General features: G+C 47.1%; 1 long non-coding RNA gene across 1 annotated transcript; it reads right to left on the bottom strand.

Annotated features, from left to right (window-relative positions):
- Positions 1-1825: 1825 nt before the first annotated feature.
- On the bottom strand, positions 1826-3632 carry LOC136577599 (uncharacterized). Its single transcript, XR_010786511.1, has 3 exons — positions 3511-3632; positions 3326-3411; positions 1826-1844 (listed from the first exon to the last, which is right to left on the bottom strand). It is a non-coding gene; the product is annotated as an uncharacterized lncRNA (long non-coding RNA).
- Positions 3633-25067: the final 21435 nt, after the last annotated feature.

The raw sequence follows: 25067 nt of genomic DNA, 5'->3' as shown, positions 1-25067 counted from the left end.
GCCCGAGTGAGGGAGCACTTAACCTGACTCTAAAAAATTGCCCCAGTGAAGAGGGGCCGAGCTGCAATACCAGATATTGATTCTAATGGACATCCCATGTCACTGATTAAACTACATGGATTTTTCCTCCTGCAGACTTGGAAAAAAAGGGACTTATCACTTCTTGATGTTAGTTTGGTGCCAAATTTTCTCATTAAATTCATTGGAAGCTCAAAATTCGCATCAAAATCTACATACGACATTGAAAACCGTGTTAAAAATCCCTATTTTAGGATGCATATTTAAAACGTGGATTCCATGTTGGACTTTTCTGGTTCAAATGGGCGAGTGCAATTCCGATCCATGGAAAAACTGACCAATTTTCCTTTTGATTTTCATGTGTTTTTGCTTTTTTACACACAAGAGTGTCATCCAAGTGTCATCTGTGTTTTCTGTGCATTAAAAAATGGAAGGTGGCTCAACTGATCTAATTGAAAAGTTCTATTAAAATCAATGGTGCATGAAAAAAAATCAGAACGCACTCATATGTCATTCTGTTTTTTTAATGCACTCGTTGATTTGAATAGACAATTCTTGCCCAAGAATCAGACCAAGATAGGACATGCTGCATTTTTTTAACTCAGACTGTCTGATTATGAAATCAGTGCGTTCTATTTCCGTACAATTAAAAATCGGACCATACTCGCACGGAAAAAAACTCTTGTGCTAAAAAGCCCTTAAATCACCACTGCCAACAATCTAATACATGTACAAGGTCTCCTGACTGACCCCCAATGGAGAAATCTTATGCATGGCCTGCTCATAGATCTGGCATCACTATACCTTGCTCCTTCCACTACCTTTAAGGGAACCTGTCAGCAGAATATAGGTATATTACCTGGCCCCACGGTGTAAAACAGCATAGCAGCAGGATAACATTGATGTTTTAAGCAGAATAGAGCAAATCGGCAAAAAAGTCAAAATCCTGCTTTTATTGCAGAGCGCCTGTAAAGTCAAATGCCCTGCCTCAAGAGGCGGCGCCATTACAGCTCCAAGTAAAGATGTCACTTGTTAAATCCCTCCTCTTCAGCCTCTCGCTGCCACCCACTTTCCTTCTGACGTCAGTACAAACCAGGCTGAATCCCATGCAAGTGACGTGCGCCTCTCATGTCTCATCTTCCATCACATACACCGTAAAGCGAGGCTTAGATGACTGGAATTCACCTGAAGATTCAGCATGGCAAGCGCTGACTATCCATGCATATTAATGCACAGTGTGCCTCAGGTAGTCAGACTAGCGGTGCAGCCATCTATGTTTCTTCAGGACGGGCGGGTCACTTTAAATCATGTCTGTGGCCTTCTACTTGTCTCCACTTTGCTGACAAATCACATTCCGTCCTGTCCTCACTAACACAACCACAGATCACTTCCTGATCTAAGATACTCTGTGCTGCTGTAGCTTCTTGTAACCTTTTGTATGTCCCCCTCCGTCACTGCTACTGTCTTACTAACATACCAAAGAAAGTGGACAGGTCATTGCCCCATATGCTCAGCATACTCATCTGCTGCTACTCTCATCACTGTCAGGATCTGATTGGCTACACTGTGTTATAGCCCCACCCCACCTTCTGATTGGCTACCGTTTTTGCTAAATGTAAACAGTAGACAGGTGGCCACTCACCTTGTATGCTCTCTCTGCTCAGCTTTCTCAGCATGTCATCCCACATCAGCAGTTTCTTCTCGGGGAACTCGGTGTGGAGGAAGCCAACCACATTCTCCAAGTGAGAGAGGAACATCTTGCCCAGGTCTCCTTTGCTATTGTTTAGCCAGGACGTGGAATCCTGACCCTCGCCCAGGTGGTAAACCTACAATTATGGAGGACATCGAGACAAAATAAAGCACAGCTCCACTTACCAATATCTCTTTATATCTTACACCTAAGAATCTGTTCACATTTGCATCATAGGAACAGAAAAACTTTAATAACGGTGTGACAGATCCGTCATATGAGGGACATCAACGGAGCCAGACAGATCCCATTGACAAGAATGGGTTCCATCAGGTTTTCATCACGGTGTTTGTCATTTTACCAGAAAAAATACCACTGTACTGGTAGACTGTTCTAATGGAAACTCTGGACAGAGGCTCCTAATGTAAGTCTGAGTAGAGTCTAACATTGATACATCGTATTAATACTTTTTTACGTTATACTCCGTGCATTTCCATTTCCCTCATCCATAAGGCTCTCCACAGACCTATATCTCCTCCCTCTTCTCTGTCTACCACCTTACCCATGCTCTCCGCTCTGCTAATGACCTTAGACTAAATTCCTCTCTAGTCTGGACCTCCCACTTCCGCTTCCAAGATTTTTCCTGAGCTGCACTTAGACAATCAGGGTAATTCCCAACGCCCACAGCTTTAAAAACACATTATTTAGGGAGGCCTACCATACAACCTAACCTAAACTCTTTTCCATCTACACTGCTATACTCTCCTTTGGAAGGAAACCTGCGCTCCTTCTCACTTCAACCCCCATGCACCCCACATCACCTCTTATCTGCGTATTTACTAACAGGGCTGGGGATCAACTCACACACCTTTAGGCTGGGTTCACATAGGTGACAAAGTCACACGATTTTGTAGCGTTGCTATGATGCTACAAATCACATGTATGTGAAGCCCATGTTTTCCTATGGGTTAATTCACACATGCGATGTTTTGTAGAATGCAACAACCCGACACAAAAACCTTGCAGGTCCGGCGATATGCCCGCGACATGCAAGGTTTTGTACCCCATGTTTCCTTATGGAGCCTTTCTCTCTGTTGCATCGCAGGAAAACGAGATTTTCGACGGTGCAATGCAACTTTGACATTAGGAACTCCTACTGTCAAAGCCCTAATCTAAGCCCTGGCTGCAAAAAAAAACAACAAAAACCATACATCACCTCTCTGGTGCTGTCAGCCCAGCTGCAACTTCTCCCCGGCACTATTCTCCTTCATCTCTTCTGGCCAGGGATTGAAAAATCCCTGCCTCCTTGAAGTGCTGGCTGTGACTGGCTGATGCTTAGCTAAGCACAGCCAGCACTCGATGAAACAATCACAGCCATTCATCGAGCGCTGGCTGTGATTGGCTACACATCAACCAATCACAGCCAGTGCTTCCAAGAGGCAGGGATTTTCAATCCCTGGCCAGAAGGGAAGAAGAAAACAAGTATCAGGGACCCGGAAGAAGCTGCAGCGGAGCTCTGGACAGCACTTCTAGGTGAGGTATGCTTTTTTTAAATTTTAAATCGTCAGATCTGACTGCATCTGTAGCAAATCCCCAGCTGTGCTAAATAGAAGTTACCATATAAAAGTAAAGTCCTCAGAGTAACGCTTGTAGGGAGAATGCAACCGTAATATGGTGTACCGCGGCTAGTTGTCCTGCCGATCCTGTAAAAGACATAAGAAGGGGCAGGATGGCGAGAACCTATAATTATAATTAGCAGACCCCCATTACCATCAGCAATAAGACCCCCGGCTCGTACTCACAGTTTGCTGGGTAAGGGGTTCTGAATCTCCAATATTCCTGATTGCGAGCTGCTTGATGCTGAAAAACACTGGCCAAATCCAGAGAGAATGTCAGAGAGGGGTGATATGGAGGCATTATTACTACTGGGGTCACTATGGGAGTATTATTACTATTAGGGTCACTATGGGGGCATTATTACTACTGGGGCCACTATGGGGGTATTACTACTACTGGGGACACTACGGGGGTGCTTTTACTACTGGGGTCACTATGGGGGTATTATTACTACTAGGGTCACTATGGGGGGCATTATAACTACTTGGGCCACTATGGGGGTATTACTACTACTGGGGACACTACTGGGCTCACTATGGGGGTATTATTACTATTGAGGCCCCTATGCGGGTATTATTTCCACTGGGGACACTATGGAGTTTATTCTTGCTTCTGGGACCACTTGGCACAGTACTGACAACTGTAGCATCTCATTTGTAGTCACAGGAACCTGCCACTTCAGTCACAAGAGAACAAACTCTACGTCCTGAATAGTCTCTGTCCAACAGAAGGCAGCGGCCATATTTGCTGTTACCAAGCCGAGTTATCAATGGAAGAAAATTACAACAAAATGGATGAGCAATGTCCTCCTACCAGACCAGGCATTACCAGTGAGACTGGAACCTTCTGGAAGCTCTAAGGGGCCGTCGGAGCCGTCAGGCTGGCCCAGTCCAAAGTGAGGAGATGACAGGAGGGCAGGAGGCTCCCTGAGTGCAGCAGACTGTCTCTCCTGCTGTGTCCCGTCACCTCACTGTCCTTCCTGCTGTGTCCCATCACCTTACTGTCCCCCCTGCTGTGTCCTGTCACCTCACTACCCCCCCCTGCTGTGTCCTGTCACCTCACTGTCCCCCCAGCTGTGTCTGTCCTGTCACCTCAGTGCCCCCCTGCTGTGTCCTGTCACCTCACTGCCCCCCAGCTGTGTCCTGTCACCTCACTGTCCCCCCTGCTTTATCCTGTCACCTCACTGTCCCCCCTGCTTTATCCTGTCACCTCACTGTCCCTCCTGCTGTGTCCTGCACCTCACTGTCCCTAGTGCTGTGTTCTGCTGCTCACTGTTCCTCCTGCTGTGTCCTGTCACCTTACTGTCCCTCCTGCTGTGTCCTGTCACCTTACTGTCCTTCCTGCTGTGTCCTGTCACCTGACTGTCCCTCCTGCTGTGTCCTGTTACCTTACTGTCCCTCCTGCTGTGTCCTGTCACCCCACTGTCCCCCTGCTGTGTCCTGTCACCTTACTGTCCCTCCTGCTGTGTCCTGTCACCCCACTGTCACCCTGCTGTGTCCTGCCCCTCACTGTCCTTCCTGCTGTGTCGTGTCACCTTACTGTCCCTCCTGCTGTACCCAGTCACCTCACTGTCCTTCCTGCTGTGTCCTGTCACCTTACTGTCCCTTGTGCTGTGTCCTGCCCCTCACTGTCCCTTTTATTGTGTCCTGTCACCTTACTATCCCTCCTTCTGTGTCCTGTCACCTCACTGTCCCTCCTTCTGTGTCCTGTCACCTCACTGCCCTTCTTGCTAATATGTCCTGTCACCTCACTGTCCCTCCTGGTAGTGTTTCCTGTCACTTCAGTGTCCCCCTTCTGTGTTCTGTGACCTCACTGTCCCTCCTGCTGACTCCTGTCACCTCACTGTCTCTCCTGCTGTGTCCTGCCACCTCATTGTCACCCCTACTAATCTGTCCTGTCACTTAACTGTCCCTACTGCTGTGTCCCTTCACCTCACTGTCCTTCCTGCTGTGTCCTGTCACCTCACTGTCCTTCCTGCTGTGTCCTGTCACCTCACTGTCCCCCCTGCTGTGTCCCTTCACCTCACTGTCCCCCCTGCTGTGTCGTGTCACCTTACTGTCCCTCCTGCTGTACCCAGTCACCTCACTGTCCTTCCTGCTGTGTCCTGTCACCTCACTGTCCCTACTGCTGTGTCCTGTCACCTCACTGTCCTTCCTGCTATGTCCTGCCCCTTACTGTCTCTACTTCTCTGCCCTGTAACCTTTCTGTCCCTCCTGCTGTGTCCTGTGACCTCACTGTTCCTCCTCCTGTGTCCTGTCACCTCACTATCCCACCTGCTAATGTGTCCTGTAACCTCACTGTCCCCCCTGCTGTGTCCTGTCACCCCACTGTCCCCCTGCTGTGTCCTGTCACCTTACTGTCCCTCCTGCTGTGTCCTGTCACCCCACTGTCCCCCTGCTGTGTCCTATCACCTCACTGTCCTTTCTGCTGTGTCCTGTTACCTTACTGTCCCTTGTGCTGTGTCCTGCCCCTCACTGTCCCTTTTATTGTGTCCTGTCGCCTTACTATCTCTCCTGCTGTGTCCTTTCACCTCACTGTCCCTCCTTCTGTGTCCTGTTACCTCACTGTCCTTCTTGCTAATATGTCCTGTCACCTCACTGTCCCTCCTGGTAGTGTTTCCTGTCACTTCAGTGTCCCCCTTCTGTGTCCTACCACCTCATTGTCACCCCTGCTAATCTGTCCTGTCACTTAACTGTCCCTACTGCTGTGTCCCTTCACCTCACTGTCCTTCCTGCTGTGTCCTGTCACCTCACTGTCCTTCCTGCTGTGTCCTGTCACCTCATTGTCCCCACTGCTTTGTCCTGCCACCCCACTGTCCCCCCTGCTGTGTCCTGCCACCTCACTGTGACCTCATTGTTCCTCCTCCTGTGTCCTGTCACCTCACTATCCCACCTGCTAATGTGTCCTGTCACCTCACTGTCCCCCCTGCTGTGTCCTGTCACCTCACTGTCCCTCCTGCTGTGTCCTGTCACCTCACTGTCCCTACTGCTGTGTCCTGTCACCTCACTGTCCTTCCTGCTATGTCCTGCCCTCACTGTCTCTACTTCTCTGCCCTGTAACCTTTCTGTCCCTCCTGCTGTGTCCTGTGACCTCACTGTTCCTCCTCCTGTGTCCTGTCACCTCACTATCCCACCTGCTAATGTGTCCTGTAACCTCACTGTCCCCCCTGCTGTGTCCTGTCACCTCACTGTCCCTCCTGCTGTGTCCTGCCACCTCACTGTCCCTTCTGCTGTGTCCTGCCACCTCACTCTCCTTCCTGCTGTATCCTGTCACCTCACTTTCTCCCTACTTTGTCCTGTTACCTCACTGTCCCTCCTGCTGTTTCCTGTCAACTCTCTGTCCCTCCTGCTGTGTCTTATCACCTCACTGTCCTTCCTGTTGTGTCTTGTCAATTCACTATTCCTCCTGCTAATGTGTCCTACCACCTCACTGTCCCTCCTGCTGTGTCCTATCACTTCACTGTCCCTCCTGATGTGTCCTACCACCTCACTGTCCCTCCTGCTGTGTCCTATCACTTCACTGTCCCTCCTGCTGTGTCCTGTCACCTCACTGTCCCTCCTGCTGTGTCCTGCCACCCCACTGTCTCTCCTGCTGTGTCCTATCACTTCACTATCCCTCCTGCTGAGTCCTGTCACCTCACTGTCTCTCCTGCTGTGTCCTGCCACCTCACTGTCCCTACTGCTGTGTCCTGTCACCTCACTGTCTCTCCTGCTGTGTCCTGCCACCTCACTGTCCCTACTGCTGTGTCCTATCACCTCACTGGCCCTCCTGCTGTGTCCTTTCACTTCACGATTTCTCCTGCTGTGTCCTGTCACCTCACTGTCCCTCCTGCTGTATCTTCTTACCTCACTCTCCCTCCTGCTATGTCCTATCACCTCACTGTCCTTCCTACTGTGTCTTGTCACCTCACTGTCCTTCCTGCTGTGTCTTGTCACTTCAGTATCCCTCCTGCTGTGTGAGGTCATTTCACTGTCCCTCCTGCTGTGTCCTGTCACCTCACTGTCCCTCCTGCTGTGTCCTGTCACCTCACTGTCCTTCCTGCTGTGTCTTGTCACTTCAGTATCCCTCCTGCTAATGGGTCCTATCACCTCACTGTCCCTCCTGCTGTGTCCTGTCACTTCACGATCTCTCCTGCTGTGTCTTGTCACCTCACTGTCCTTCCTGCTGTGTCTTGTCACTTCAGTATCCCTCCTGCTAATGGGTCCTATCACCTCACTGTCCCTCCTGCTGTGTCCTGTCACTTCACGATCTCTCCTGCTGTGTCCTGTCACCTCTCTGTCCTTCCTGCTGTGTCTTGTCACTTCAGTATCCCTCCTGCTAATGGGTCCTATCACCTCACTGTCCCTCCTGCTGTGTCCTGTCACTTCACGATCTCTCCTGCTGTGTCTTGTCACCTCACTGTCCTTCCTGCTGTGTCTTGTCACTTCAGTATCCCTCCTGCTAATGGGTTCTACCACTTCACTGTCCCTCCTGCTGTGTCCTGTCACTTCACGATCTCTCCTGCTGTGTCCTGTCACCTCATAGGAGTATTGGGAGGGTTACTAGTGAGGTACCACAGGGGGCAGAATTAGAGGGGTCATTGTTAGTAGTGGGGTACCACAGGGGGCAGTATTTGGCCCTCTTCTTTTTAGTATATTTATTAATGACCTGGTAGAAGCATTGTGCAGTAAAATACCCATATTTGCAGATGACAAAACTATGTAAAGAAATGAACACAAGAGAAGACAGAATGTGGTGACAAGAGGATCTGGATAAGTTGGGGGCAGAAAAGTGGGAAATGAGGTTTAACATTGACAAATGTAAGGTTTTGCACATGGAAAGGGAAATATGTGTCACAATTACACACTACATGGGAAACCACTGGATAACACTGATGTGGAAAAGGACTTGCGGATTTTAGTGATCTCTAAGCTAAAATGAAGCAACCAGTGTCAGGCAGCTGCTGCCAAGGCAAATAGGATCATAGGGTGCATCAATAGAGGTCTAGGGGCACATGAAGAGAACATTGTTCTTCCTCTTTACAAGTCACTGGTCAGAGCACACATGTAATGTACAGTTGTGGGCATCGGTAGTCAAGAAGGACATCAAAGCTGGAGCGGGTACAAGGGCGGGCAACTAAAGTAATAAACGGAATGGGCGGACTACAATACAGAGATTTTTCCCATCATTTATCTATGCCCAGGACTGTCACAAAGGGGCGCTCTCTACATCTAGAGTAGTGGTTCTCAACGTGGGCGTTATTGTCCCCTTGGGGGCGTTTTTACTTCTCAAGGGGGGCGGAGGAACGAAAAGGCACAACTGGGGGCGTTGGAACAGAAAAGGGGTGGTAGGGGGACGTTCTCTGTTTGTTTTGTTGATTTTTTTGTATAGTAATTACATTTTTCTAAAAATTACGTCACGTCCGTGTTGGAGAAATACAAGGCTGAGCCGCAGCGTTCTGCCACAGATGTTCATGCAGACCCACATGGAGATTTGGCTCCAGTCAATGGGGACAGCGTGTGTGCGGCCGACTGACGCAGGTGTTTCCCCAGCAATGTGTATCTCAGAACTCACGCACGGAAAAATCTGCGCCGTATGAACTGCAGCACAGACTTACATAGTATTTCATAGAATGCTAAAATGGTGTGAATTTCATGAGGATTTGGTGCAGAATCAGCAGCAAAAAAACACCATGTGAAGGAGCAGTAGGAGAAAATGTAGTGTTTTCTTTCAGGGATGCCTACTTTAGGTTTTTTCTCTTTTTTTATACGTCCTTCGTGGGCTGCATTCCCACGAACGTATATCGGCTCGGTTTTCACGCCGAGCCGATATACGTCGTCCTCATGTGCAGGGGGGGGGGGAGGATGGAAGAGCCAGGAGCAGGAACTGAGCTCCCGCCCCCTCTCTGCCTCCTCTCCGCCCCTATGCACTATTTGCAATGGGGAGGGGCGGAGCTATTTGCGGAACTTAGCCCCCCCCCTCCCGCCTCCTTTCATTGCAAATAGTGCAGAGGGGCGGGAGGTGGCGGGAGCTCAGTTCCTGCTCCTGGCTCTTCCATCCCCCCTCCCTGCAGAGTAGGACGACGTATATTGGTTCGGCGTAAAAACCGAGCCGATATACGTTTGTGGGAATGCACCCTTAGGGTGCATTCATATGGGCGAGCGTGATAATGCTCTGAGGAACTCACACCGCCATCATGCTTGTTAAATTGCGATGTTCACTGCGAGTGCATTACGATTGTGCAACGGCCGACCCTGGCGTGCCAAAGTGAGGGAGACCATGAGGTTTGCAGAATATAATATAATAATAATCTTTATTTGTATAGCGCCAACTTATTCCGCAGCGCTTTCAGGCATGGATAAATGCAAAACAATACAACAATTACAATGTGAGATACGTTGGGTTAGACACAAATGGGTTGAGGGTAGTACAGGAGGTACAGGGGTTGGGGAACACAGGCAATAGGAAATTTCATGTACAGATCATTTATTAGAAGGCAAACAGGGTGGGGCACCATAGGGAGGGGCGAGGGACTAGGTCAGGAGATTTGGTATGCTTCCCTGAAGAGGTGCGTTTTTAAGGCACGTCTGAAATTTCGTGCATCGGGAATTGTCCGGATGCCTTGGGGTAGAGCATTCCAGAGGATGGCCGTGCTCTGGTGAAGTCCTGTAGGCGAGCATGTGAGGTTCGTATTACAGGGGTGTTTAGTCTGAGTGTGTTAGCCGATCGGAGTGAGCGGGCTGGGTGGTGTACTGACAGTAGGGAGGCGATGAAGTGTTGTCACAGGTGGCTCTGTGGTCCCTCTCGACATTGGCGCCAAAAGTGCTCTGCTCAGGGGTTGTGCAGCGACCCAGAGAACGTACCGCGGTATGCTTAACAGGAAGGCCTGTTTTGTCACGCGTGACGTCAGTACTCCAACCGGACTCTCAGGATGGAATGCCGATGAAATAACTGAGACGAGTCCAGTAGCTTGTGGTAGTAATCTGGGAGTACGCAGATTTACTAAACTTGGAAATGGCACAAGAAGATACAGCAGTATGCAGTGAATTGAACAGGGTGAAGAATACAGCAATATTTACTTAACAACTGACTTAAACGTTCTCTCCTTTCCTTTCTCTGAACTGATTTGAAAGACAATTTCCCCCACTAGTTCCTCTAGCTGAAGGGACAATTAACGTTTAATAAAGTGTAGGTGAAGCTGAGTGAAAAGTGCCTGAGGAGATCGCGTCTCATCTTCCGGACCATATACTTGTGTACTGTAGCTTATTTAGGGGATTATAGAAGGTAATGATAAATAAACTTTCTCCTTAGCAGGTAGAAATGCTATAGCCTCAGCTAGTGCCTCATGGGATAGATGTGGAAGCAAAAAACCTCAGCCTCCAGATGGTGCCTGATGAGCATCGGACAGGGGGCTGCACTGCATGGAAGTGGCTGCAATACATAGAGGAGACCTCCAGAGTGTCGCAGGCAATCAGGTGATGGGGCAGGGATGGGAAATGTGTTTTCACCGGAGTGGCCCTTTAATAACACTATCCAATGCGAGCATCTAGTAAGATCAACCATCGTGACCATTTAGTGGTACCAAACACATTGCCCATATAGCAGTGCTAGCCAGCAGTACAAACTACAGTGCCCTAATAGCATTGTCAATCAACAATGCCAATACAGTAATACCAACTACAGTGACAATATATCAGTGCTAGTCACAAAGACCATGTACCGGTAGCAATAGCAACCAACGGGGCCACATAGTAATACCAACCACATTGAACCTTAGTCATTCCAACCATCAGGACCGCACTGCGTGCCAGCCATAATCACCAAGTAGTAGTAATACCAACTACAGTGACCATATAGCAATAGTAGCCACAGTTACCATGTAGCCATACCTATCTTTGTGATTGTATGTCTATGCCTGATCATGAAGGAAGAACACAGTGTGACTATGCGGCCATCATCCTATTCCTTCTGTGGCTAATGTACCTTTCATTTGGGCATAGATGGGTATTTCCACTCCCTCCTGTAGGTATTAATGATTACATCCCGAGTCACATCCTTGCCTGTTAATAGGGCAGCACTATAGTACAGGGCTTCTGTAAACTTCTCCTAACACCCCTCATGACTATCACAGGGCAAAATGTACCCCAACTACAGACACGAGGGGGCTGAAAAGGTCTATGGGCACCGTACCGTACTGTAGTGACTGCCCAATGAAGATATTTCAGAGCATTATCAGAATCTCCCCTATAGACAGAGCTCTAAAGGGTTGCCATCCATTAAATTCAGTGTGTTGGAATTCCTGACCAGTTCAGGATCTCTGCTTGCTGTCAGTTAAGGACAAGATATTTTTTTATTTACATCCAGAGGCTGAAAAATCTGTGAAGACCTCCTACTTCTCACAGCTGAGGGTCTGCATCCAGTCTAGACAATCCTCTGTGAGGCTGTAGTCATGCGGACAAGAGCGATATCAGTCTGTGAAACTCGGACCAATATCACGCTGAGAAATATGCAATCTTCCAGGAGAGTGCGATACGCTTTTATGTAGTCCCATAGAAAGTAATGAGTGAGATCGCAAAAAAATAGGACATGCCGCAGTCTTTACCGGCTCACATCATGCAAGAAAAATCTCTCATGTAAATAATGGCTTCAGATAGAAAGCTTAAAGGGGTTGTCCCGCGCCGAAACGTTTTTTTTTTTTTTCAATAGCCCCCCCCGTTCGGCGCGAGACAAACCCAATGCAGGGGTTAAACAAGAAAACCGCACAGTGCCTACCTGAATCCCCCGCTCCGGTGACTTCTTACTTACCTGGTGAAGATGGCCGCCGGGATCTTCTCCCTCGGTGGACCGCAGGTCTTCTGTGCAGTCCATTGCCGATTCCAGCCTCCTGATTGGCTGGAATCGGCACGTGACGGGGCGGAGCTACAAGGAGCTGCTCTCCGGCACGAGCGGCCCCATTCAGAAAAGAAGAAGACCGGACTGCGCAAGTGCGTCTAATCCGGCGATTAGACGCTGAAAATTAGACGGCTCCATGGAGACGAGGACGCTAGCAACGGAACAGGTAAGTGAATAACTTCTGTATGGCTCATAATTAATGCACAATGTACATTACAAAGTGCATTAATATGGCCATACAGAAGTGTATAGACCCACTTGCTTTCGCGGGACAACCCCTTTAAGCTCCAAACTGATACATTTTATCTGCATTGATACAATGTAACAAACCATCAGGACAGGAGAGAGACTTTTGCTACTCATGTATTACGATCATAGAGTGTTCTTCATCCCCGCGAGGACACAGCAGAGTAAGTAAGTTTTTTTGTTTGTTTGATTGTTTTACACTAAAATTGTTGTTTTTCAGGGAAGGGCTTATATTTAAAGCCCTTCCCTGAAAAAACAATTACGGGGTGCTGGCAGAATGGAGCCGCCGGCAGCAGTCACGGCTCCATTGAAGGCAATGCATGGACCTGCATTCACGTGTGTTTTTGCACGTACATGGGTGCACAGTTATGTACGCACGTATGTACGCACAAAAACATGCTCGTGTGAAGCCACCCTTATCATGACGTATGATTTTTACCTCCATCGTTATAAAAAGGATAGAGCCATTTTAAAAAAGCACAGGTCGGAACGCTGGAGCACTGGATGCGCTTTTGAGATTTTAAAAATCTCATCCACTTTGCTACTACAGCTTCTGTAAACTCCACAGCAAATCCACCCCATGTAGTAATAGTGACCCCCTATATTGGTGGCCCCAGTAGTAATAGCGTCCCTTATATTGGCCCCAGTAGTAAGTGTCCCCCACAATGGCCTCAGTAATAAGTGTCCCCCAAAGTGGCCGCAGCAGTAAAAGTTTCCCCTGTATTGGTTGCCCCAGTAGTAACAGTGTCTTCTAAATTGGTGGCCCCAGTAGAAATAGTGACCCTTATATTGGCTCCAGTAGTAATAGTGACCCCCTATATTGGTGGCTTCAGTAGTAATAGTAACCTCTATATTTGCCCCAATTGTAATAGTGACCACTATTGTAGCCCAAGTTGTAATAGGTTCCCTCATTGAAGCCCCAGTAGTAAGTGTCCCCTATTATGGCCCAGATAGTAATAGTGACCCCTATTGCGGTCCCAGTAGTAATAGTGTCCCCTATATTGGCCTCAGGAGTAATACTTTTCCCTACATTGGCCTCAGTAGTAATAGTGACCCTCACAGTGGTCCCAAACTAATAGTGACTCCGATATTGGCCCCAGTAGTAATAGTGTCCCCTATTGTGGCCCTAGTAGTAACAGGCTCCCCCTATGTCAGCCTCAGTAGCAATAGTGACTCCTATTGTGGCCCCAGTAGTAATAGTGACCCCTATTGCAGCCCCAGTAATGATCTGCCATTGGTCAGATGTAGTAATTATGACCCATATCATGGTCCCAGTAGTAATAGGCTTAACCTATTGCAGCCCGAGTGGTAATAGTGACCCCTATTGCGGCCCAAGTGGTAATAGGCTCCCCCTGTTGGAGCCCCAGTAGTAATAGTGACTCCTATTGTGGCCCCAGTAGTAATAGTGACCCCTATTGCAGCCCCAGTAATGATCTGCCATTGGTCAGATGTAGTAATTATGACCCATATCATGGTCCCAGTAGTAATAGGCTTAACCTATTGCAGCCCGAGTGGTAAGAGTGACCCCTATTGCAGCCCAAGTGGTAATAGGCTCCCCCTGTTGGAGCCCCAGTAGTAATAGTGACTCCTATTGTGGCCCCAGTTGTAATAGTGACCCCTATTGCAGCCCCAGTAATGATCTGCCATTAGTCCCCGCTTTACTCACCCCTGTAGCGGTGTCCCGACAGCCTGTACAGGCGAAATGAATGTCTAGGACACCTAATACACAGGCCCTACGATTGGCATAGCAGCGAGGATCATGTGATCAGAGTCAGCTGATGTGATCTGCATTGCTATGCTGACTGCAGGACTGCATATTAGGTGAGGTAAGCGGGGACCTAGATCCTCCATCCAAGCCCTGATAATCAATCGTGGAGCTCCATGGGCTCCGCGGAGCACACTTTGGGAAACCAAACTCCTCACTGTGGAAGATGCAATAAACCCACAGGGAAAAGGAGAAGGGACATGGGAACCCCGTTCTTGGGATTACTGGGGGTCTTAGCCGTAACACCCCTACTAATCAGACTTTTATCACCTATCACCTAGGTAATAGTGGATTTTGGTACTTTCAAAGGGTTTTCCTATTAAAGACATTTATATCCTATTTGCAGGTAAGGGTCATAAATGTCTGATCGCTGGGGTGCCAAATGCTGAGACCACCGGCATTCCCAAGACCAGCACACCCGAATGTACCATGTTAATGGATTGTCAGTGACCACTCCATTCACTTTCTATGGGATTGAGGGAGATTACTGAGCACATCAATCTCCGCCTGCCAATAGAACTGAACTGAGCAGCGGTCGAGCCTGCGCACTACCGCTCCATTCACATGGCGCATCTGGGAGCACTTGTTTCGGTATCACTGAGGGTCCGAATGCTGGGGCCCCCAGTAAATCAAACATTTATCCCCTATCCTGTAGTTAGGGGATAAATGTCTTTCTTGTGAAAATCACTTTTTACACGTGCAGATGATCGTGAACGACTGTTTGAAGGGTCATTCCAAGACAAATCACCCAACGGGTAACAACCGACCATCTACCATGTTTAGGAAAATATGCACATTTGTTCATTACTAGAATTTCTATAGAAATGTCAGTTTTCAGTCCCATCAGGTTATGGCGTGATTTGTCCTATAATGGCCACACTATAGTTCCTGTCAGGCAACAGCTGTCACCGTGTGGTTAGGAGATGAAACACTTTATTATGTGCAAGAAACGTCTACTGGACTATTGGGCGGCATCCCATCATGGTCGCTGTGTAAGGAGAAATCAGACAAAAGACAAACACCACGATGTAGATGATAGAATTCTGCTTTATTAGAATAGCAATAAGCAACATTGTAATTAAATATTACCGGCCCTTTAATAAATGACACAATGATCACAGTGACTCTCAGGTTAGGACCGCTGGAGACCACAGAACTTGCTGCGGTCCTTCTGACCAGTCCACCAATGTCCTAAGATGAGAGCCGCCGGATCCAAAGATCCAGAAGAAGGCGAAAAAACCCCTGGAGAGTTCTACCTCAGGGGGGCAAAAAATTCCTTCCTGGCCCCAGATGTGGCGATCGGCTATCACCCAGGATGGAATCGGTCCTGCTGCATATTGCTGTATATATATTTGTATGTAATTCCAGGCTCAGGAGAGCTGATGCTGTAAAGAAAGAGATAAATACAACCTGCTCCTAGGAGCTTCCAATCTATTAGAATACTTGATATCCTGCTACTTCGGTATATGGGCACCGTTAGATAGCTGTGCCCTGTCTTGGCGCTGGTCATTTTGCCTATGTCTGCTGTGGTGTGCAGCTTTGCAAGACCTCAGTCTGTCCGCATCCTGCTGTCTGTCTGTTCTCAGCTCTGTCAGTCTGGATGCAGTTTGTTTTTGAGGAGGCCCTTCAACGGAATCGACCCTCAGTGTTTCTTCCTTTTTTTTTATTTTTTATTTTTTGGTTTACTTTTTTTTGCTTTATGCATTTATAGCACATTTTTTACATTTTTGCTCTTTTTGTGTTTTTTTCGGTCCTTTTTGAGGGGCCCATCCATAGGCTGACCCTCAGAGCTTCAACAAGCTTTCTTTTTAAGGAAACTAAATTTTGTGACATCCTGAGCCACATGACAGACGAGCCAAGTGACAACCCGAGCCACATCACAGCCGAGCCAAGTGACATCCCGAGCCACGTGACATAACGGAGCCAAGTGACAACCCGAACCACATGACAGCCGAGCCAAGTGACACCCGTTGGTTTTTTTTGCTTGCTTTTCTTTCTGTGCTTTCAGGCACGTTTTCTTGCACTTTTTGTGCTTTTTGAGTAGACCCGTCTAGAGGCCGACCCTCAGGGCTCCATCAAGCTTTCAGGCTTTGTTTTTAAGGAGGCCCTTCAACGGAATCGACCCTCAGGGTTTCTGCTTGTTTTTTTTTGGTTTACTTTTTTTTGCTTTATGCTTTTATAGCACATTTTTTATATTTTTGCTCTTTTTGTGTTTTTTTCTGTCCTTTTTGAGGGGCCCATCCATAGGCTGACCCTCAGAGCTTCAGCAAGCTTTCTTTTTAAGGAAACTAAATTTTGTGACATCCTGAGCCACATGACAGACGAGCCAAGTGACAACCCGAGCCACATGACAGCCGAGCCAAGTGATATCCCGAGCCACGTGACATAACGAAGCCAAGTGACAACCCGAGCCACATGACAGCCGAGCCAAGTGACACCCGTTGTTTTTTTTCGCTTGCTTTTCCTTTCTGTGCTTTCAGGCACATTTTCTTGCACTTTTTGTGCTTTTTGAGTAGACCCGTCTAGAGGCCGACCCTCAGGGCTCCATCAAGCTTTCAGGCTTTGTTTTTAGGGAGGCCCTTCAACAGAATCGACCCTCAGGGTTTCTGCTTGTTTTTTTTTGGTTTACTTTTTTTTGCTTTATGCTTTTATAGCACATTTTTTATATTTTTGCTCTTTTTGTATTTTTTTCTGTCCTTTTTGAGGGGCCCATCCATAGGCTGACCCTCAGAGCTTCAGCAAGCTTTCTTTTTAAGGAAACTAAATTTTGTGACATCCTGAGCCACATGACAGACGAGCCAAGTGACAACCCGAGCAACATGACAGCCGAGCCAAGTGACATCCCGAGCCACGTGACATAACGGAGCCAAGTGACAACCCGAGCCACATGACAGCCGAGCCAAGTGACACCCGTTGGGTTTTTTTTGCTTGCTTTTACTTTCTGTGCTTTCAGGCACGTTTTCTTGCAGTTTTTGTGCTTTTTGAGTAGACCCGTCTAGAGGCCGACCCTCAGGGCTCCATCAAGCTTTCAGGCTTTGTTTTTAAGGAGGCCCTTCAACGGAATCGACCCTCAGGGTTTCTGCTTGTTTTTTTTTTGGTTTACTTTTTTTGTGCTTTATGCTTTCATAGCACATTGTTTTACATTTTTGCTTTTTTTGTGTTTTTTTCTGTCCTTTTTGAGGGGGCCATCCATAGGCTGACCCTCAGAGCTTCAGGAAGCTTTCTTTTTAAGGAAACTAAATTTTGTGACATCCTGAGCCACATGACAGACGAGCCAAGTGACAACCCGAGCCACATGACAGCCGAGCCAAGTGACATCCCGAGCCACGTGACATAACGAAGCCAAGTGACAACCCGAGCCACATGACAGCCGAGCCAAGTGACACCCGTTGTTTTTTTTTGCTTGCTTTTTCTTTCTGTGCTTTCAGGCACGTTTTCTTGCACTTTTTGTGCTTTTTGAGTAGACCCGTCTAGAGGCCGACCCTCAGGGCTCCATCAAGCTCTCAGGCTTTGTTTTTAAGGAGGCCCTTCAACGGAATCGACCCTCAGGGTTTCTGCTTGTTTTTTTGGGGTTTACTTTTTTTTGCTTTATGCTTTTATAGCACATTTTTACATTTTTGCTCTTTTTGTGTTTTTTTCTGTCCTTTTTGAGGGGCCCATCCATAGGCTGACCCTAAGAGCTTCAGCAAGCTTTCTTTTTAAGGAAACTAAATTTTGTGACATCCTGAGCCACATGACAGACGAGCCAAGTGACAACCCGAGCCACATGACAGCCGAGCCAAGTGACATCCCGAGCCACGTGACATAACGAAGCCAAGTGACAACCCGAGCCACATGACAGCCGAGCCAAGTGACACCCGTTGTTTTTTTTTGCTTGCTTTTTCTTTCTGTGCTTTCAGGCACGTTTTCTTGCACTTTTTGTGCTTTTTGAGTAGACCCGTCTAGAGGCCGACCCTCAGGGCTCCATCAAGCTCTCAGGCTTTGTTTTTAAGGAGGCCCTTCAACGGAATCGACCCTCAGGGTTTCTGCTTGTTTTTTTTGGGTTTACTTTTTTTTGCTTTATGCTTTTATAGCACATTTTTACATTTTTGCTCTTTTTGTGTTTTTTTCTGTCCTTTTTGAGGGGCCCATCCATAGGCTGACCCTCAGAGCTTCAGCAAGCTTTCTTTTTAAGGAAACTAAATTTTGTGACATCCTGAGCCACATGACAGACGAGCCAAGTGACAACCCGAGCCACATGACAGCCGAGCCACGTGACATAACGGAGCCAAGTGACAACCCGAGCCACATGACAGCCGAGCCAAGTGACACCTGTTGTTTTTTTTTGCTTGCTTTATCTTTCTGTGCTTTCAGGCACGTTTTCTTGCACTTTTTGTGCTTTTTGAGTAGACCCGTCTAGAGGTCGACCCTCAGGGCTCCATCAAGCTTTCAAGCTTTGTTTTTAAGGAGGCCCTTCAACGGAATCGACCCTCAGGGTTTCTGCTTGTTTTTTTGGGTTTACTTTTTTTTGCTTTATGCTTTTATAGCACACTTTTTACATTTTTGTGTTTTTTTCTGTCCTTTTTGAGGGGCCCATCCATAGGCTGACCCTCAGAGCTTCAGCAAGCTTTCTTTTTAAGGAAACTAAATTTTGTGACAACCCGAGCCACATGACAGCCGAGCCAAGTGACAACCCGAGCCACGTGACATAACGGAGCCAAGTGACAACCCGAGCCACATGACAGCCGAGCCAAGTGACACCCGTTGTTTTTTTTTTGCTTGCTTTTTCTTTCTGTCCTTTCAGGCACGTTTTCTTGCACTTTTTGTGCTTTTTGAGTAGACCCGTCTAGAGGCCGACCCTCAGGGCTCCATCAAGCTTTCAGGCTTTGTTTTTAAGGAGGCCCTTCAACGGAATCGACCCTCAGGGTTTCTGCTTGTTTTTTTTTTGGTTTACTTTTTTGTGCTTTATGCTTTTATAGCACATTTTTTTACATTTTTGCTTTTTTTGTGTTTTTTTCTGTCCTTTTTGAGGGGGCCATCCATAGGCTGACCCTCAGAGCTTCAGCAAGCTTTCTTTTTAAGGAAACTAAATTTTGTGACATCCTGAGCCACATGACAGACGAGCCAAGTGACAACCCGAGCAACATGACAGCCGAGCCAAGTGACATCCCGAGCCACGTGACATAACGAAGCCAAGTGACAACCCGAGCCACATGACAGCCGAGCCAAGTGACACCCGTTGTTTTTTTCGCTTGCTTTTTCTTTCTGTGCTTTCAGGCACATTTTCTGGCACTTTTTGTGCTTTTTGAGTAGACCCGTCTAGAGGCCGACCCTCAGGGCTCCATCAAGCTTTCAGGCTTTGTTTTTAAGGAGGCCCTTCAACGGAATCGACCCTCAGGGTTTCTGCTTGGTTTTTTTTGGTTTACTTTTTTTTGCTTTATGCTTTTATAGCACATTTTTTATATTTTTGCTCTTTTTGTATTTTTTTCTGTCCTTTTTGAGGGGCCCATCCATAGGCTGACCCTCAGAGCTTCAGCAAGCTTTCTTTTTAAGGAAACTAAATTTTGTGACATCCTGAGCCACATGACAGACGAGCCAAGTGACAACCCGAGCCACATGACAGCCGAGCCAAGTGACATCCCGAGCCACGTGACATAACGGAGCCAAGTGACAACCCGAGCCACATGACAGCCGAGCCAAGTGACACCCGTTGGGTTTTTTTTGCTTGCTTTTACTTTCTGTGCTTTCAGGCACGTTTTCTTGCACTTTTTGTGCTTTTTGAGTAGACCCGTCTAGAGGCCGACCCTCAGGGCTCCATCAAGCTTTCAGGCTTTGTTTTTAAGGAGGCCCTTCAACGGAATCGACCCTCAGGGTTTCTGCTTGTTTTTTTTTTGGTTTACTTTTTTGTGCTTTATGCTTTTATAGCACATTTTTTTACATTTTTGCTTTTTTTGTGTTTTTTTCTGTCCTTTTTGAGGGGGCCATCCATAGGCTGACCCTCAGAGCTTCAGGAAGCTTTCTTTTTAAGGAAACTAAATTTTGTGACATCCTGAGCCACATGACAGACGAGCCAAGTGACAACCCGAGCCACATGACAGCCGAGCCAAGTGACATCCCGAGCCACGTGACATAACGAAGCCAAGTGACAACCCGAGCCACATGACAGCCGAGCCAAGTGACACCCGTTGTTTTTTTTTGCTTGCTTTTACTTTCTGTGCTTTCAGGCACGTTTTCTTGCACTTTTTGTGCTTTTTGAGTAGACCCGTCTAGAGGCCGACCCTCAGGGCTCCATCAAGCTTTCAGGCTTTGTTTTTAAGGAGGCCCTTCAACGGAATCGACCCTCAGGGTTTCTGCTTGTTTTTTTTTTGGTTTACTTTTTTGTGCTTTATGCTTTTATAGCACATTTTTTTACATTTTTGCTTTTTTGTGTTTTTTTCTGTCCTTTTTGAGGGGGCCATCCATAGGCTGACCATCACAGCTTCAGCAAGCTTTCTTTTTAAGGAAACTAAATTTTGTGACATCCTGAGCCACATGACAGACGAGCCAAGTGACAACCCGAGCCACATGACAGCCGAGCCAAGTGACATCCCGAGCCACGTGACATAACGAAGCCAAGTGAGAACCCGAGCCACATGACAGCCGAGCCAAGTGACACCCGTTGTTTTTTTTTTTGCTTGCTTTTTCTTTCTGTGCTTTCAGGCACGTTTTCTTGCACTTTTTGTGCTTTTTGAGTAGACCCGTCTAGAGGCCGACCCTCAGGGCTCCATCAAGCTTTCAGGCTTTGTTTTTAAGGAGGCCCTTCAACGGAATCGACCCTCAGGGTTTCTGCTTGTTTTTTTTGGGTTTACTTTTTTTTGCTTTATGCTTTTATAGCACATTTTTACATTTTTGCTCTTTTTGTGTTTTTTTCTGTCCTTTTTGAGGGGCCCATCCATAGGCTGACCCTCAGAGCTTCAGCAAGCTTTCTTTTTAAGGAAACTAAATTTTGTGACATCCTGAGCCACATGACAGACGAGCCAAGTGACAACCCGAGCCACATGACAGCCGAGCCACGTGACATAACGGAGCCAAGTGACAACCCGAGCCACATGACAGCCGAGCCAAGTGACACCTGTTGTTTTTTTTTGCTTGCTTTATCTTTCTGTGCTTTCAGGCACGTTTTCTTGCACTTTTTGTGCTTTTTGAGTAGACCCGTCTAGAGGTCGACCCTCAGGGCTCCATCAAGCTTTCAAGCTTTGTTTTTAAGGAGGCCCTTCAACGGAATCGACCCTCAGGATTTCTGCTTGTTTTTTTGGGTTTACTTTTTTTTGCTTTATGCTTTTATAGCACACTTTTTACATTTTTGTGTTTTTTTCTGTCCTTTTTGAGGGGCCCATCCATAGGCTGACCCTCAGAGCTTCAGCAAGCTTTCTTTTTAAGGAAACTAAATTTTGTGACATCCTGAGCCACATGACAGACGAGCCAAGTGACAACCCGAGCCACATGACAGCCGAGCCAAGTGACATCCCGAGCCACGTGACATAACGGAGCCAAGTGACAACCCGAGCCACATGACAGCCGAGCCAAGTGACACCCGTTGTTTTTTTTTTTGCTTGCTTTTTTTTTCTGTGCTTTCAGGCACGTTTTCTTGCACTTTTTGTGCTTTTTGAGTAGACCCGTCTAGAGGCCGACCCTCAGGGCTCCATCAAGCTTTCAGGCTTTGTTTTTAAGGAGGCCCTTCAACGGAATCGACCCTCAGGGTTTCTGCTTGTTTTTTTTTTGGTTTACTTTTTTGTGCTTTATGCTTTTATAGCACATTTTTTTACATTTTTGCTTTTTTTGTGTTATTTTCTGTCCTTTTTGAGGGGGCCATCCATAGGCTGACCCTCAGAGCTTCAGCAAGCTTTCTTTTTAAGGAAACTAAATTTTGTGACATCCTGAGCCACATGACAGACGAGCCAAGTGACAACCCGAGCCACATGACAGCCGAGCCAAGTGACATGCCGAGCCACGTGACATAACGAAGCCAAGTGACAACCCGAGCCACATGACAGCCGAGCCAAGTGACACCCGTTGTTTTTTTTTGGCTTGCTTTTTCTTTCTGTGCTTTCAGGCACGTTTTCTTGCACTTTTTGTGCTTTTTGAGTAGACCCGTCTAGAGGCCGACCCTCAGGGCTCCATCAAGCTTTCAGGCTTTGTTTTTAAGGAGGCCCTTCAACGGAATCGACCCTCAGGGTTTCTGCTTGTTTTTTTTGGGTTTACTTTTTTTTGCTTTATGCTTTTATAGCACATTTTTACATTTTTGCTCTTTTTGTGTTTTTTTCTGTCCTTTTTGAGGGGCCCATCCATAGGCTGACCCTCAGAGCTTCAGCAAGCTTTCTTTTTAAGGAAACTAAATTTTGTGACATCCTGAGCCACATGACAGACGAGCCAAGTGACAACCCGAGCCACATGACAGCCGAGCCACGTGACATAACGGAGCCAAGTGACAACCCGAGCCACATGACAGCCGAGCCAAGTGACACCCGTTGTTTTTTTTTGCTTGCTTTATCTTTCTGTGCTTTCAGGCACGTTTTCTTGCACTTTTTGTGCTTTTTGAGTAGACCCGTCTAGAGGTCGACCCTCAGGGCTCCATCAAGCTTTCAAGCTTTGTTTTTAAGGAGGCCCTTCAACGGAATCGACCCTCAGGGTTTCTGCTTGTTTTTTTGGGTTTACTTTTTTTTGCTTTATGCTTTTATAGCACGCTTTTTACATTTTTGTGTTTTTTTCTGTCCTTTTTGAGGGGCCCATCCATAGGCTGACCCTCAGAGCTTCAGCAAGCTTTCTTTTTAAGGAAACTAAATTTTGTGACATCCTGAGCCACATGACAGACGAGCCAAGTGACAACCCGAGCCACATGACAGCCGAGCCACGTGACATAACGGAGCCAAGTGACAACCCGAGCCACACGACAGCCGAGCCAAGTGACACCTGTTGTTTTTTTTTGCTTGCTTTATCTTTCTGTGCTTTCAGGCACGTTTTCTTGCACTTTTTGTGCTTTTTGAGTAGACCCGTCTAGAGGTCGACCCTCAGGGCTCCATCAAGCTTTCAAGCTTTGTTTTTAAGGAGGCCCTTCAACGGAATCGACCCTCAGGGTTTCTGCTTGTTTTTTTGGGTTTACTTTTTTTTGCTTTATGCTTTTATAGCACACTTTTTACATTTTTGTGTTTTTTTCTGTCCTTTTTGAGGGGCCCATCCATAGGCTGACCCTCAGAGCTTCAGCAAGCTTTCTTTTTAAGGAAACTAAATTTTGTGACATCCTGAGCCACATGACAGACGAGCCAAGTGACAACCCGAGCCACATGACAGCCGAGCCAAGTGACATCCCGAGCCACGTGACATAACGGAGCCAAGTGACAACCCGAGCCACATGACAGCCGAGCCAAGTGACACCCGTTGTTTTTTTTTTGCTTGCTTTTTCTTTCTGTGCTTTCAGGCACGTTTTCTTGCACTTTTTGTGCTTTTTGAGTAGACCCGTCTAGAGGCCGACCCTCAGGGCTCCATCAAGCTTTCAGGCTTTGTTTTTAAGGAGGCCCTTCAACGGAATCGACCCTGAGGGTTTCTGCTTGTTTTTTTTTTGGTTTACTTTTTTGTGCTTTATGCTTTTATAGCACATTTTTTTACATTTTTGCTTTTTTTGTGTTTTTTTCTGTCCTTTTTGAGGGGGCCATCCATAGGCTGACCCTCAGAGCTTCAGCAAGCTTTCTTTTTAAGGAAACTAAATTTTGTGACATCCTGAGCCACATGACAGACGAGCCAAGTGACAACCCGAGCCACATGACAGCCGAGCCAAGTGACATCCCGAGCCACGTGACATAACGAAGCCAAGTGACAACCCGAGCCACATGACAGCCGAGCCAAGTGACACCCGTTGTTTTTTTTTTGCTTGCTTTTTCTTTCTGTGCTTTCAGGCACGTTTTCTTGCACTTTTTGTGCTTTTTGAGTAGACCCGTCTAGAGGCCGACCCTCAGGGCTCCATCAAGCTTTCAGGCTTTGTTTTTAAGGAGGCCCTTCAACGGAATCGACCCTCAGGGTTTCTGCTTGTTTTTTTTGGGTTTACTTTTTTTTGCTTTATGCTTTTATAGCACATTTTTACATTTTTGCTCTTTTTGTGTTTTTTTCTGTCCTTTTTGAGGGGCCCATCCATAGGCTGACCCTCAGAGCTTCAGCAAGCTTTCTTTTTGAGGAAACTAAATTTTGTGACATCCTGAGCCACATGACAGACGAGCCAAGTGACAACCCGAGCCACATGACAGCCGAGCCACGTGACATAACGGAGCCAAGTGACAACCCGAGCCACATGACAGCCGAGCCAAGTGACACCCGTTGTTTTTTTTTGCTTGCTTTATCTTTCTGTGCTTTCAGGCACGTTTTCTTGCACTTTTTGTGCTTTTTGAGTAGACCCGTCTAGAGGTCGACCCTCAGGGCTCCATCAAGCTTTCAAGCTTTGTTTTTAAGGAGGCCCTTCAACGGAATCGACCCTCAGGGTTTCTGCTTGTTTTTTTGGGTTTACTTTTTTTTGCTTTATGCTTTTATAGCACACTTTTTACATTTTTGTGTTTTTTTCTGTCCTTTTTGAGGGGCCCATCCATAGGCTGACCCTCAGAGCTTCAGCAAGCTTTCTTTTTAAGGAAACTAAATTTTGTGACATCCTGAGCCACATGACAGACGAGCCAAGTGACAACCCGAGCCACATGACAGCCGAGCCAAGTGACATCCCGAGCCACATGACATAACGGTGCCAAGTGACAACCCGAGCCACATGACAGCCGAGCCAAGTGACACCCGTTGGGTTTTTTTTGCTTGCTTTTTCTTTCTGTGCTTTCAGGCACGTTTTCTTGCACTTTTTGTGCTTTTTGAGTA

Source organism: Eleutherodactylus coqui, chromosome 8, assembly GCF_035609145.1.
Source record: "Eleutherodactylus coqui strain aEleCoq1 chromosome 8, aEleCoq1.hap1, whole genome shotgun sequence".
Lineage (NCBI taxonomy): Eukaryota > Metazoa > Chordata > Amphibia > Anura > Eleutherodactylidae > Eleutherodactylus > Eleutherodactylus coqui.
Note: the sequence above shows the minus strand (reverse complement) of the source record. Positions and strands in the feature narration are given on the sequence as shown.